The sequence below is a fragment of the Brachycentrus maculatus genome, unplaced genomic scaffold, assembly GCF_059751285.1.
Source record: "Brachycentrus maculatus isolate JH-2025_06_01 unplaced genomic scaffold, ASM5975128v1 h1tg000024l, whole genome shotgun sequence".
Lineage (NCBI taxonomy): Eukaryota > Metazoa > Arthropoda > Insecta > Trichoptera > Brachycentridae > Brachycentrus > Brachycentrus maculatus.
Window position 1 is genome coordinate 810,647 of NW_028280778.1, and position 13,930 is coordinate 824,576.

The 13,930-nt window shown below is 31.7% G+C and overlaps 1 protein-coding gene across 8 annotated transcripts in view; it reads left to right on the forward strand.

Moving 5' to 3' along the window:
* Nucleotides 1–13,930, forward strand: part of LOC148313059 (long-chain-fatty-acid--CoA ligase 6) — a 105,954-nt gene that overhangs the window by 75,227 nt on the left and 16,797 nt on the right. The gene's annotated exons all lie outside the window — the stretch shown is intronic.

A 13,930-nucleotide genomic window follows, 5' to 3' on the forward strand; every position in this document is an offset into this window, starting at 1 on the left:
AGTTGTTTGCGACCAGAATCCGACTGCGGAATGATATAGACTCGTAGGTCGGAAAAACTTCTTTTGTACGGTCGATCGTAAAAGCCCGTACGAGATTGCAAATAATATGTCTCAATCGCTTGTTTAACCAGCCGATAAATTCACAGGATACGCGTACATTGTATGCGTAATAATATACTTTTAAAAACCATATAAACGCCGGGAATTTTATTGATACGCACAGCGTTTTTTTTATTACTACGTAAGAAATAATTACTTTAACGTAACGCATTCTTTGCTAAATGGAAGACAGTGGAATTAAAGACATTACTTTAACGAGTTCTTTGGGAATTTTTATAATTATCTTGTAATGAATTTATAAACAAATGTAAATTATTGTTTATTTTTTCGTTAATGACATTGCAAACGATGCAACAGCAAAGGTACAAAAAATATATATGTAATATTAAGTTATATGAATTAAAATGTAATGATAGTTTGTTCAAAATCGTAAAAAGTTATTGATAACTTTAAAATATTGATGATGAAATTTTAAAATAGCTACAGGTATTATTACCAGTAACAGGTAAAAACATGTTTTTTTTTAAATAAAAAAAAACCTTATTTTACCGCAATGGCGATGCCATCTGTTGAACGTTACAGAAACACACAATACTAAGCATTGCTCATGACGGACAGCGTGTTTCTTGACTGCTGCTAAAATAGTGTATATCCACAGGGATCGTAAAATTACACATATTAGAATTGTGTGCTTTATCTTTTCTTTCTTTTCCATTTAACCAGACTAAGCCACAGTAAAACGTGGCAGGGTACGTTTAGTAATAAAATGAAAATATGGATTTTGCTGTGTTGAGATTATGTCGATGATTCTTTATTTTTTCTTTATTTTAAATTCTTTTGCATTACATGACATTAATTCAAATACAAAAAATATGAATAAAATATAAATATGAATACAAAAAAAAGATCCCACAAAGGCATGGCCTGTGTGTGGGTATACAATATAATTTAGGTCATAGTAAAGGGTATAAGGGTATAGGTATTATAAGTAGAACTAGAATAATATTGTTATATAAAATACAAGAAATACTTGTTTCATTCTGAACATATGGTGAACCAGGCAATCGCCATGGATCTTCCTCAAAAGACATCTAGAGGAAGACCAACAAATTTATCATGAGACGGAAAGAACATGATTCGAAGGCTTGACCTAGGTGATGTTGTCCATGATAGAAGGTCCTACAACCTGAGGACGAGGAGAGCTGACCCCAAAAGTCTACAAAGACGATAAGTTAGGATGGAGCCAGGAAGCAGACGATTGTGTCGATGTGTTCCGAGTACTTTGTATTATCTTGAATGCACAAGAGTAGGTACTCGATATGTATTTCGTCCGTATGCAACACTCTAATTTCTGAATGGTCCACAGAGTTATTCTGGTCAAGTGAATGCAGTGCTTTCTTGATTTTGGATTGTATTGGAAGTGCGATGAATGGGAGCGCTGCTGGGTTCAATGACTTGAGATAGTAACAAAAGTAATGACATATATATTCAATATTGTATAATAAAATAACAACTACTTATGTATTTTTTTCCATATTAATTTTATTTGACTAGCAACCGGGTTTCGTCGTAACCGACATCAACAGTATGATGATGTCGGTTACGACGAAATCCGGTTGATGGTCAAATAAAATCATGTGGGTAAAATTACATAGTTGTTATTTTACTCTATAAAATGCAGTTCCACCTTGAAATGTCAGTACAAAACTTAAAACATAAATATTTTGTTCCTTATTGCATATTAGCATTATTCAATGAAATTATAATAAAAATATCAAAAATATCCTTTTTAAATTTTTTCAGTTGGTACCTCATATAATGTAGGTTTTTATACAAATTAAAACGCATGTATGTATAGTTTCAATCAACCAATTAATTTGTTATATATTTCATCTTACACAATAATTACAAATTATGTGCCCTTACTGAGATTTCCCGTGCCGAGGGCATATATTATTATTATTAATGATAACAGTATGATTATTTTATAACTCTTAATTATATTAAATATAATATATTTTGTACATCACGTAGCTATGCAGGGGTAGGCAAAGAGAATAGAACGTCACATCACTCCACATTTGCAAACAATCTTCGTCTTTTCCACATTCATGGATCTCCTCATACATACTCACCGATTATTCCGGCTCCTAACCTGGCCGCTTTGAAGTGTTTGAAATACTTGATCGGGCCAAGTTTTCACGGTCTTTCTCTGCTGCCGTTTTCAACTACATTCGCCTCATTAATTTGTTTTACCGTTCAATCTTCACTCACTCGTTTTACATGTCCAAACCATGTGAACACATCTTTCTTTATTTTGTCGAAAATCTTTATCTTTCCTTCCTTATTTATTTTCTTTATTTCCTTCCTTATTCCTTCCTTATTTCACCATTTGAATATCTATCATACATTGTTTTGCCCAACATTCGTTTAAAATATCGCATTCAGTCTACTTTCATCCTTGTATTGCTAATTCCATGCTTTAAAAATTGGAACCAGGACTACATTGTGTATTGCCTGTTCACTTTTCAACGGTGGGTTTTCATTTATTTCTTCATTCTTCAAACCCTTATCCGCACCCCAATGCTGCATAGGGCACTGCATCATATAAACGCAGTATCATCTTGATCCTTAACACATGAAGGAAAGGCGATCAGCTCTCAGCTTCAGGTAACAGTCCAAGGTAATATTGAATACATATAAAAGTGAAAATTCAGTTCTATTAATTTGACCTTCCCCTCCCCTGGGAATCGAACCCGGGATCTCCAGAACGGTATTCGAGCGTGCCGACCATTACACTACAGAGGTGGACAAGATTTTAGATTTGATTTTCATTTATTTAGTTATTATATAACCAATTTACGTGTCGCGGATTTGTTGTTGTTAAAATAGGCGTGATCTACGTATGAATGGCTACCATTTCTCTTGATAGTTATTGTTTTGGTGACGTCCTAAGAGCTTTGCGCTCAAACACGCAAACGTAACGTGTCCATCTGCCGTGGATAAATCAACACGTGTGCTGCTCTAGTCTCGGGGGAGTATTCTAGAAAATTCGCGAAAATAGCTGTCGCCAATTCTATCGGCGCGTGGCGAAATGTGAACGAAAGCCAGTGGAAAATTATACAGGGCGGCGCAAAATTCATCACCCTATCGGAAGATGTTATAATTTTGTCAAATGGCTTCGTACTTTAATCGTATTTGACAATTGTGAACTAGACAGCTGCAGTATACAAACAGATTGATAAAACGGGTAGAAATGTATATCAACACTGGCGGCAGCTACTTGACTGGTATCATTTTTTCCTCTTAACAGAAAAAAAATGTAGAGGTCCTAATAAAGATTTCTAGTACCCAAAATTATTTTTTTGTTTAGTAAAAAATATTCAAAAACAAAATTTGATGATTGATTTTCCACCATCCTGAATCTGTTTGTATACTGCAGCTGTCTAGTTTATAAATTTCAAATATGATTGACGTACGATGCTGTTTGCAAAAATTATAACATCATCCGATAGGGTGATTGATTTCGCGCCACCTTGTAGTTTTTACAGTGTAGTTATGGGGTGGCAACTGTATATTTTCATGGTATTTTTATCTAACTAAACTTGAAAAAAAATCCATTATTCAATTCACGGCCGGGGAAGCTGTCATATTTATTATTATTCGCTGTAATGCATTTTATGACATAAATCAACTGTGAGTTTCACACATAGTATAACACTCCTACTCGCGAGTTTATTTAAGGCCCACTGTTCGTTAAATCTCATAACTTAATTTTCTCTAAATCCAAGTAACATTTTACGGAACTGATTTTTTCGGTTTTGAAAAGAAAAGAGTTTAAATGTGAGGAGTTAAAAACAATTAAAAGAATATTTTTTCTAAACTTGTGCATTCTAAAAAACAAAAACAAAAATCCAATAAAAATTCTTTAAAAAAAAAATCTTTTACCTCTACAGTGGTCGGCTGGTGATAAAACCTGAATGTTTTTTTCTCCATTTGAAAAATATTTAGTACATTTAAAAAAATAATTAAACAATACCTTCTCTTCAAAATGCAAAAAAATACACTTTCTGCTTTGTAGCGGGTAAATATTAAGTTAAAAATATGCCGCTTTTGCTGGGATATGCTTAGTACATTTTCTAGGCATTCCGAAAACATGCAAAACTGAAAATTGTCGATTTTTGAAATATGACGTTGTTGAAAGGAGTGATCGATATATGCTTTTCAAGTGTCTTGTGCACTATAAAGATAGATAATAATAAAATAATCACGAGGAAATCTAACTTTCAGATATATTTATGGTTTTTTGAATAATTTAAAAAATTTTCTTCGGTATTAAGGTAAAAAAAAAACCCAGATACTACCTTACGATCTCACCTTGAAGACTCGACGAGTCTCGTTCTAAATAAGTTGTACGAATACGTACTATTGATTTTCTGTAGAAAGCACCAATTTCAAGGTCTCGGAGTACTCTTATCATATCATTTTTTATGCTTAAACAATTTAATAAATATAGAAAAAAGAAAAAGAAAAACACTTCTTTCTTGTTTTTTTTTTTTTATTTCTCAACGTTAATGCAAAAATATTACTATATACCTATTTGAAAACTGGTCGCTTTATGGTTGTCAATTGCCATGGTAATTTATTAAAAGTTAAACTTATACCCATGAATCTGGAGCGCTGGACTGATCACCTTGCCTTTATGTTGTATAATTAATGATCAATATAACACCGCGTCCATCTGATGTAGTGCTCTATGAACCATTTGGGTGCGGGGGACAAAATGAAAAAAGAATAATAAATAATGCAAGTAATTCCTTTACAACTTTCGCCAGAATAAACCTTAAAAAAAATATTTTTGAATACTTTTCCAATATCGTTTTTGATTTTTTTCAAGTCGCTCACTCCTTTCAATTACGTCATATATAAAAAAAAACTTGATTTTTCAGGAGATCGTTTTTAAAGTTTAAAAATATAATGAAATGTATTAAAAATAAATATCAAGCCACGTTAACTTTTTACTATGCTACAGATCTTTATAGGTAAGACCTGAATGTTTTTTCTCCATTTGAAAAATATTGAGATTATTAAAAAAAAAATTAAACAATACCTTTTGTTCAAAATGCAAAAACAACACTTTCTGCACTTTCACTTTTTTATAGCGGGTAAATATTTAGTTAAAAATATGCCGCTTTTGCTGGGATATAGTACATTTTCTGGGCATTTCGAAAACATGCACAACTGAAAATTGACGATTTTTAATAAATTACGTTGTTGAAAGGAGTAAGCGATGTGTCGTGTATAAAAGACGAAAATAATTTCCTTACCTTTTCTTATCTCAAACATTGTGTAAAAAAAATCTTTTTAGATGAAAGCATTAATTCTCTTTGTCAATATTTTTTCTCTCGATTGGCATCAATCAATCTGTTCCGAGGCAGATTTGCCGTGCAAAATTACTCTGCGAAATGAAATAATAGTTCTCGGTATTATTGGATGACGTGACTCGTATCACGTGTATTGGGGAAAATTCCGGCGTTATTATTTATGGAGAGTGATGGCAAGTGCCGTTGCATGTTTTTTATGCATTATCTTCCTGTCTTGTCTTGTAATTACCTTAATTTCGCATTATAAATTTCGAGTCGGTCAAATAGCGGATTTATTTGTGCAAAAAGTGACTGACATTTTTTTAAAATTATTTATTGTTTTATGCTAATGTTTATACTGCTAGCTATACGGTTGTCCAAACTCAAGACACAGTAAGGAACATTTTTTGTAGTACGTTTTTTTGAAATTTTTGTAGATTCTACTTAGTCCAAAAATGCAAAAAAACGTAATCCAAAAAAATGTTCCTTACTGTGTATAAGTTTGGACAGCCGTATACTCTGTAGTGCAATGGTTGGCGTGTATAGCTACCGTGCTGTAGGTCCCGGGTTCGATTCCCAGGGGAGGTAAAGATAAATATTAGTGAGTTACTCTTTTATATTTATTTAATATTACCCTGGTCTGGTCCCGTTACAAGGCAAGGCAAGGCAAGGTGACCTTGCCTTCATATAAGTAAGGATCAAGATAACATTGCGTCAGTACGATGCAGTGTCCTATGCACCATTGGGTGCGGATAGCGGTTAGAAGAAGAAGCTTTATACACGCAGCTGTGGCACACATTTATAATACGCGTAATTTCAGTTATTGTGAAATAAAAAATAAAAAAAAACAAGTGTAGAATTATCCGGACGTAGGTGATATGAAAAAAAAGCTTTTTCTCAAATTTGTGTCTATCTGAAAGGGGGGACAATTCAATTTTGTGATTTTTTCAAAAAAAAACCCACGGTTAGTAAATTTTGATAGTATTAAGAAGGTCTGTATAATATTTTAAGTAAATCGGTGCATTAGAACTTGATCATGTCAACCGTATCGAAAAAAGTAGTTTAGAGCTATACGTGACACGTGGCTTAGTTGGCGCATCACAAAAATAACTTTATACAAATTTCCAAAAATCCTTTTAGAGGCATATTCTCAATGTTCAAAACTTTAAAAATATGAAGAAGAAAAAAAACAATTTTTTCAACTTTCTATACTGGATTACCCCTTTGAGCAATCGCTGTCCAGTACAATTTAAAGCGAATTCCTTCTGGACACTTACCGCAAAATAATTAATCTAATCATTGCATTGTATTCATACGACCGTAAATGTTTTTAACAATATACATGTTTATGAATAGTATTTTTTTGTTGAATTATAGAAAGCTATAAAGACACTTTCATGATAGTTAAATAGTTGTGGGTACGTAAAAGTTGTTTATCCTATGTTCAGTATATCAAAATGTAAAGCTTTTTATTAAAAACAGACAACCCGCCTTATTCATAGAGTTTATAAAGGCAGACCACAAAATACGCAAACATTGTGATGGAATAAAGTAAACATACTGGAGAGGTTAATCCTTTATAATCACATAAATTTCGAGAACACATCTTCTCGTTTGTGTATTTAGTTCAAAATGTAGCTTTACCCAGCTCGGCTGTCCAAACTTAAAACACAGTAAGGGACTTTTTTTGTAGTACGTTTTTTTGCATTTTTGGACTAAGTAGAATCTACTCAGTCCAAAAATGCAAAAAAAAAACGTACTACAAAAAAATGTCCCTTACTGTGTTTTGAGTTTGGACAGCCGAACTACGCGTTGCCATAGCTCAGTTTGGTTAAAGGGAAAAGATAGAAAATAGAAAGCACACATTTCTAATGTGTATAATTTCACATTGTTTGCTAAGAAATGAAAATATTAACAATCTATATAAGAACGTCCGCCTCTGTAGTGTAATGGTCAGCACGCTCGGCTACCGTTCTGGAGGTCCCGGGTTCGATTCCCAGGGGGGTCAAATAAATATAAGTGATTTTTTCACTGCAATATTTATTCAATATTACCCTGGACTGGTACCTGAAGCGGAGGGCTGATCACCTTTCCTTCGTGTGTAAACGATCAAGATAACACTGTGTTCATATGAAGCAGTGCCCTATGCACCATTGGGGTGCGGATAAGGGTTTTATTATTATTATATAAGAAGGTAGCAGTCGAAAACATTGAAAATGCCAAGTGACAGCAGATATCAAGAAGCTCGCTGTCCGCCATAACCAATTTAAAGTATTGCGTGTGTTGCTGGTACGTTCAACAGATGGTGCTGCCATTGTAGTAAAAAACTGTGTAAAATATGTATATACGTTGCATTTTTATTTATATATAGATATAAACATACGCGTATTCAATTGCAAAGTTGTGTCGAAATTTCTAAGCAATCGGTGAATACCTTTAAGAGATTTAATAATTTGAACAAAGAAACATGTGCATTTTAATTTTTTTTATCATTTTTCGTTCATTTTGTGCAATACCACTTAAAAGCCCTACTTCATAACTACCGGTTTCGCAATAACCATTCCACCGTCAGGTCATAAGTAGACGTGTGTAAAATTTTAACAATGCTTTTAAAATACAAAGTGTACCATTTTGTTATAAAAGAAAAACACTCGTTTTTGACCATTTGAGTTCATTTTATTATAACGACTAGTTTCGGAAGCTATGCTTCCATCTTCAAGTTTAAATATATTTATTTATTAATTTATTAAACGGCTAAGTTCATATTTAGACCTGTTTTAGACCTGAAGATGGAAGCATAGCTTCCGAAACTAGTCGTTATAATCAAATAAACTCAAGTGTTTTTCTTTTACAAATTCATTATGTCTTACCACAAAGTGAATTCCGAAACAATAAATAAAATACATTTTTGCTTATGTGAGGAAAATGTGTTTGTTCGCGGTTCGCGTTTATCGCCTCATTTCTGGATTGGCCATAATTATTTGCAGATGCAAATGGAAAGTGCGTCTTCCGCGGGCGATCTCGCTCGTCGCGGAGAGAGTTGCACGCGCTGTGAGATAATTGCATTAGAAAAGTGCACTGCCTACTTGCGCGGGTACACGGCTAGTAATGTACAGGACGCGAATACACCAAATGCAATACTCCCGGTGTGAGCGCATTCACTGCGAATTAAGAATAATTTAACTAAATATAGTGTGGACATATCGCTCACTCCTTTCAAAAACGTCATAAATCAAAATTCGTCAATTTTCAGTTTTGCGTGTTTTCGGAACGCCCAGAAAATGTACTATATCCCAGCAAAAGTGGCATATTTTTAACTTAATATTTACGCGTTACATGGTAGAAAGTGTTGTTTTTGCATTTTGAATAAAAGGTATTGTTTAATTATTTTTTTAAATATACTAAATATTTTTCAAATGGAGAAAAAACCTTCAGGTTTTACCTAAAAAGATCTGTTGCACAATTAAAAGCTCAATAAGTGGCATGATGTTTATTTTTAATACTTTGTATTATATTTTTAAACTTTAAAAACGTTTCCTGAAAAATCAAGTTTTTTGATTTATGACGTTCTTGAAAGGAGTGAGCGATGTATTAAATTTTGCACATTTCTGTACCCGTCTAACAATTTTTATAGCGTAACGATTTTTTTTTATTTTTATAATACGATTAATCTTTGATGCCTAATCCTCTTTTATAGATCTCAGAAAAACTCGAAGAATTTAAAGAATTAGTCCCGAAGCGATAAAAAAAAACATTTAGCAACAAATTTTATAATTAAATTTACTTTTTATTATTATTGTTTATTGATTTGGCATTGATTTTGTAGAATTATATGATAATTTCAATATAAAAAAAAAACACTGCTTTGACTTCACTTCTTTCAGTTTATAAATGTAAACACGGCTAATATCGAGAATTGCCAATGTCTCATAAACAGGTAAAATACAAACTGTTTACAAACAGCTACAGTTGTTTGTATAATTATATTATTGTATTTGAATGCGAATGTAGTGTAATGGTCAGCATGCTCGGCTACCGTACTGGAGGTCCCGGGTTCGATTCCCAGGGGGGGTTAAATAAATATAAGTGATTTTTCCACTCTTATATTTATTCAATATTACCCTGGACTGGTACCTGAAGCGGAGGGCTGATCACCTTTCCTTCTTGTGGTCATGATCAAGATAACACTTGCGTTTATAGATTTATATTATCCACTGACACTTCGTGATGGAATTGCATTTTTGATTTATTATTACATTAAAACCAATATTTTTAGCTTTTCCACTTTTTTATATGATGCACTTGCGTTTATATGATGCAGTGCCCTATGCACCATTGGGTGCAGATGAGGGTTTGAAGAAGATATGAATTCAATATTATTTATTTACCGGTAACTCGGTAGTTCAATTTATCGATAACCGGTAATGCGTGCCATAATTTCGAATGAATGTGTATATACTTAGATACATATTTATTTTTATACCGAGTACCATTTTCACAAAACGGAACGGTTTTTAATGGCGCTCAGGGACGAGAAGCGAAAGACCAGCTGTGTTCGTGTAAAAAAGAGTTGGCTCAATTTCAATTAAGTGTAACTTTTAATCAGCTCGCCACTGGCGACCTTCGCCTCGCGTGTAATCGCATTTCCCGCCTAAATAGTTGCCGAATAGCTGAAATGCTTCCGCACATTTTCGGGGTATTTATAGGCTTTACAAAGTACTTTGTTTCGTCGCGAAATAAATAAATCAGGAACCAATTAATTTGTATTGTCACGGGATTACAGCAATAATAAACAATACAGCAATTTATTGTGAGTTCCATCAAAGTGAACATGAGGGTAGGTACCCAAATAATTTTTAGCTGTATTTGCATATAGGTGGCAGTGGGCGCGCGGTTTTGTATTGTATACATACAATTATTATACTCGTATGTTATATAATAGTTGAAAGCTACCGAGTACCTATTCTAAAATGATATTTAGTACAGAATTCGTCTTAGTATGTATGTATTATATGTTCAAAGCATAAAGACAATCTTTTGTCCATATGTACGACACCTTATTATTTCATTGTAAACAAGCTTGAAAATTCATGAATATTGTTTTTTTGTAAATTTGTTAGAAAATTGTTATTTCATTGCGAATATCGGATATATATATTTTTTATAAATATATCGTTAAATTTATTATTTTCGCAATAAATCGATCAAATATGCATTTAATTAATAAATTATTTAGTTTTAATTTTTACCAGAAGATGAAAACATCTGTTAGTTTTCAAAACTAGTCGTATATATAAATAAAACTCATTAAGTGTTATATTCAAAACGTTAATTTAAAAAAAAATCAACATTGTCATTCCACAAAGTTAATGCCGACTCAATAAATAAACTTGAAATAATTGCTTTTAATGATCGCACACGCTGACAACATAAATGGATTTTTTTTTTACATTTTTTAAATTCTGATAAATTATTTTTCATTAATGCATTTGTAAAATATGATTTGCATAAAGTTCATAGGCCTCAGTTATAAAATAATCGGTTTTTTATTGTTAAGTTTGAAGTTCAAAATGTAACACAATAAATGAGTTTGAAATATGTTTGGCAGCCAGGAAAAGTATGAAGAAATTGGAAAATCCTTCTTATATTAACTCAGCTAGCAGAAACAATTATCCAAATCAAATTGTTAAAGAAAGCAAAATTTTCTTGTCATAAAAAAGGAACTTTTGATGCTAGCTTCCAATGAAAAATAAATCATAGAAGTTGGTAAATCAGATGTGATATATTTTTTTAACATGTAAGTACATCTGATAAGAAATGTGAGATAAAGTTGCACGTGATTTATTCCCTTTTTTTTCTTATCTGTGGAAAACAATGTAGAAAATTAAATATCTGAAAATGGCAGGTATTTTCTCTTCAATGCAATCTTGTATAATTTCACTCACTTCGAATTATTCATACAGACATTACAAAACATATCAGATTAACTTATTATCATTATCGCATTTTTGTCTCTTTTGTAAAACACTTTTCACACAAAATTTAATACTCATGTTACAATACACATACCTCATTCGGATTATCATATTAATATCCAGAAATTTTTAAAATGTAATCAGATATGTCATTGTAAGCAATGCAGAACTTATTTATTTTTAATTTTAAAATATGATGAAACTTTTTATATAATGATATTATAGATAAGACAAATTTGACATCAAATATGTTTTCATTTTATTTTTATATGCACTATTTAATATACATTTATTAGTTGCATCAATTCTAGGAGCTTACAAATATAACTAAATAAGAATTCTTGGAATCATATAAAAATATGAATTTATTTGAATAAATTTGTATGCAGTTTTTATTTTATATGTTTAGATTTAGGTCATTATTTAATAATATGTACGGGTAACAGTTTCTAATGTAATAATGTGAGTGCTATATTTAAAGCCGATTTTTCACATTCATAATTACTTTATCAAAACACAGTTTGATGCATTTTCTAGTAAGTTGCATTATTAAGTTTTTGTATGTGGAGTTCACACTCTGGTATTTCTGGAAGCTTCCTCAAATAGTACAAATGTAGTAAATATGTTAATAAAACGGCTAAGGCTTGTTATAGAATTAATATGTATCCAGAGAGATCATTCAATTTGTCATTGAATAATCATATTTTCTGATTACTTCTGGATGGTCAGCTTGTATTTGTATTTGCATTCAGGAGGATTCCAGGTGGGTATGTTGTCCATATGGGATGTGTACACCTTTGGGGTACCTTTCACAAGTTTATTTAAGTATGAGTATGCAGCCACGCGTATTTTAGCCATTTAATAAGGGGAGAGAAGTAATAAGTATTACGTATGATATTACAAGGCAAAGTATATCCAGGTTCAAAAACTTGAAAGAGTGGTTTCGCTGTAGTAGTCGCTGTTTAGAGCGGCTACAGGCAAAATAAAAATTCCCCTCGTGATTGCTAACCTCCAGTGTGTAAGCGGCATAATATGAAGAGGAATTATACAAATTTCTTATTTGTTTTTTTTATTAATGTAACTGGCGGTATCGAATGTTTAAAACTGTTGTATTTTTCCGCATAACAAGAGGACAATCAACCCCCTGAGTTACTCGTTAATCTTACATAAGGTTTCCCCTTAGTACATAATAAGATATATACCCATACCTAAGAGGGAATAGCATAATTACTGGCCTTGGATAATAAGTACCAGGTCTCTGAAAGATGTAAGGTTTCTATAGGGTTCACTACATGGGATCTCATTATTACCCATTCATAAAATCATAAAGAAATTCTATAACTAATAGCTTGTATTATAATTCCCGATCTGTATTATTATACAAGACGTTGTTCAAAAGGAAATATTGGCATATGGTAAATATACTGATATGTGGGAATGTCTACCAGTAGAACATATGGCTTATATAAGGCAGGCACCATTGAAGTACACAATGTTCACCAAAGACTTTTTGAAGAAAATAATAGCTAAAGTTTTATCGATACTACTTAGTTGGGTCGCTGTTGTTTAATTGAACCAGCTGGTGATTTGAGCCAAATCTTCAGCTGGTCCATTTAAAATGGGCCAATGAAAAACCAATCCAGAGAACAAACAGTATTTTTCCTAGATAAGTTGAGACAATATTCAGCTTAATTGCTGCAGCAGAGTAAGATCACATTCTATTATTCTTCAAATATATTAAATACTTTCAGCTGCATACATAATATTCCTAATGAGTTATTTGATTTACTCATTGTGTTGTAACTACAAACCTATCAAGTAACACAAAAACAGTAAAAAAGGAAAAATAAATATTAATAAAAAATGGGATGTAAAGCACGATTAGAACATAGTTAGATATGCAAAATAATATACTAAAAATGTAAAAAAAAATTAGTTACATAAGTGAATATGAATAAAGCAAAGACATAGTAAAAAGAAAAGTAAGAAAATTATACATATTCTAAATTATACGCATCTACAGTCTACACTGCCTGAGAGGTAGATTTTACAGAAATATATTTAAAGAATTGATAAAATTGATAAACTTGTAAAAACTTTTCATTTTCTTTTGATATTTACAATATAAAGAACTATAAAAAGAAATATGCAATACCTTCAACAGTATATTGATGATTTTTTAAAAATATTTTTGTTTATTATTAATTTACATTTATAAATACATATCAAAATGTTTATGATAAAATAAATATCTCTGACAAAACTATGTAATGATTAAAAAAATATATACTTAATACATTTTGTAACTGCTTCGCCCTTGTAATACCTAGTTGTATTTTTTTTAAAGTATTTCTTTACATTTATTAAAACAATAATTTTTGTCTGCTTTGAAAGATTTTTGAATGCATAAATTACTATAAAAGTCTCTTCATTAAATGATCATATAACAATTTGGATGTGCTCCAATTTTTAATTGCAACCATTTTTTATGTTGAGAAGAAATAACCTCACCCAGGTGTTTTTGACAGAAAC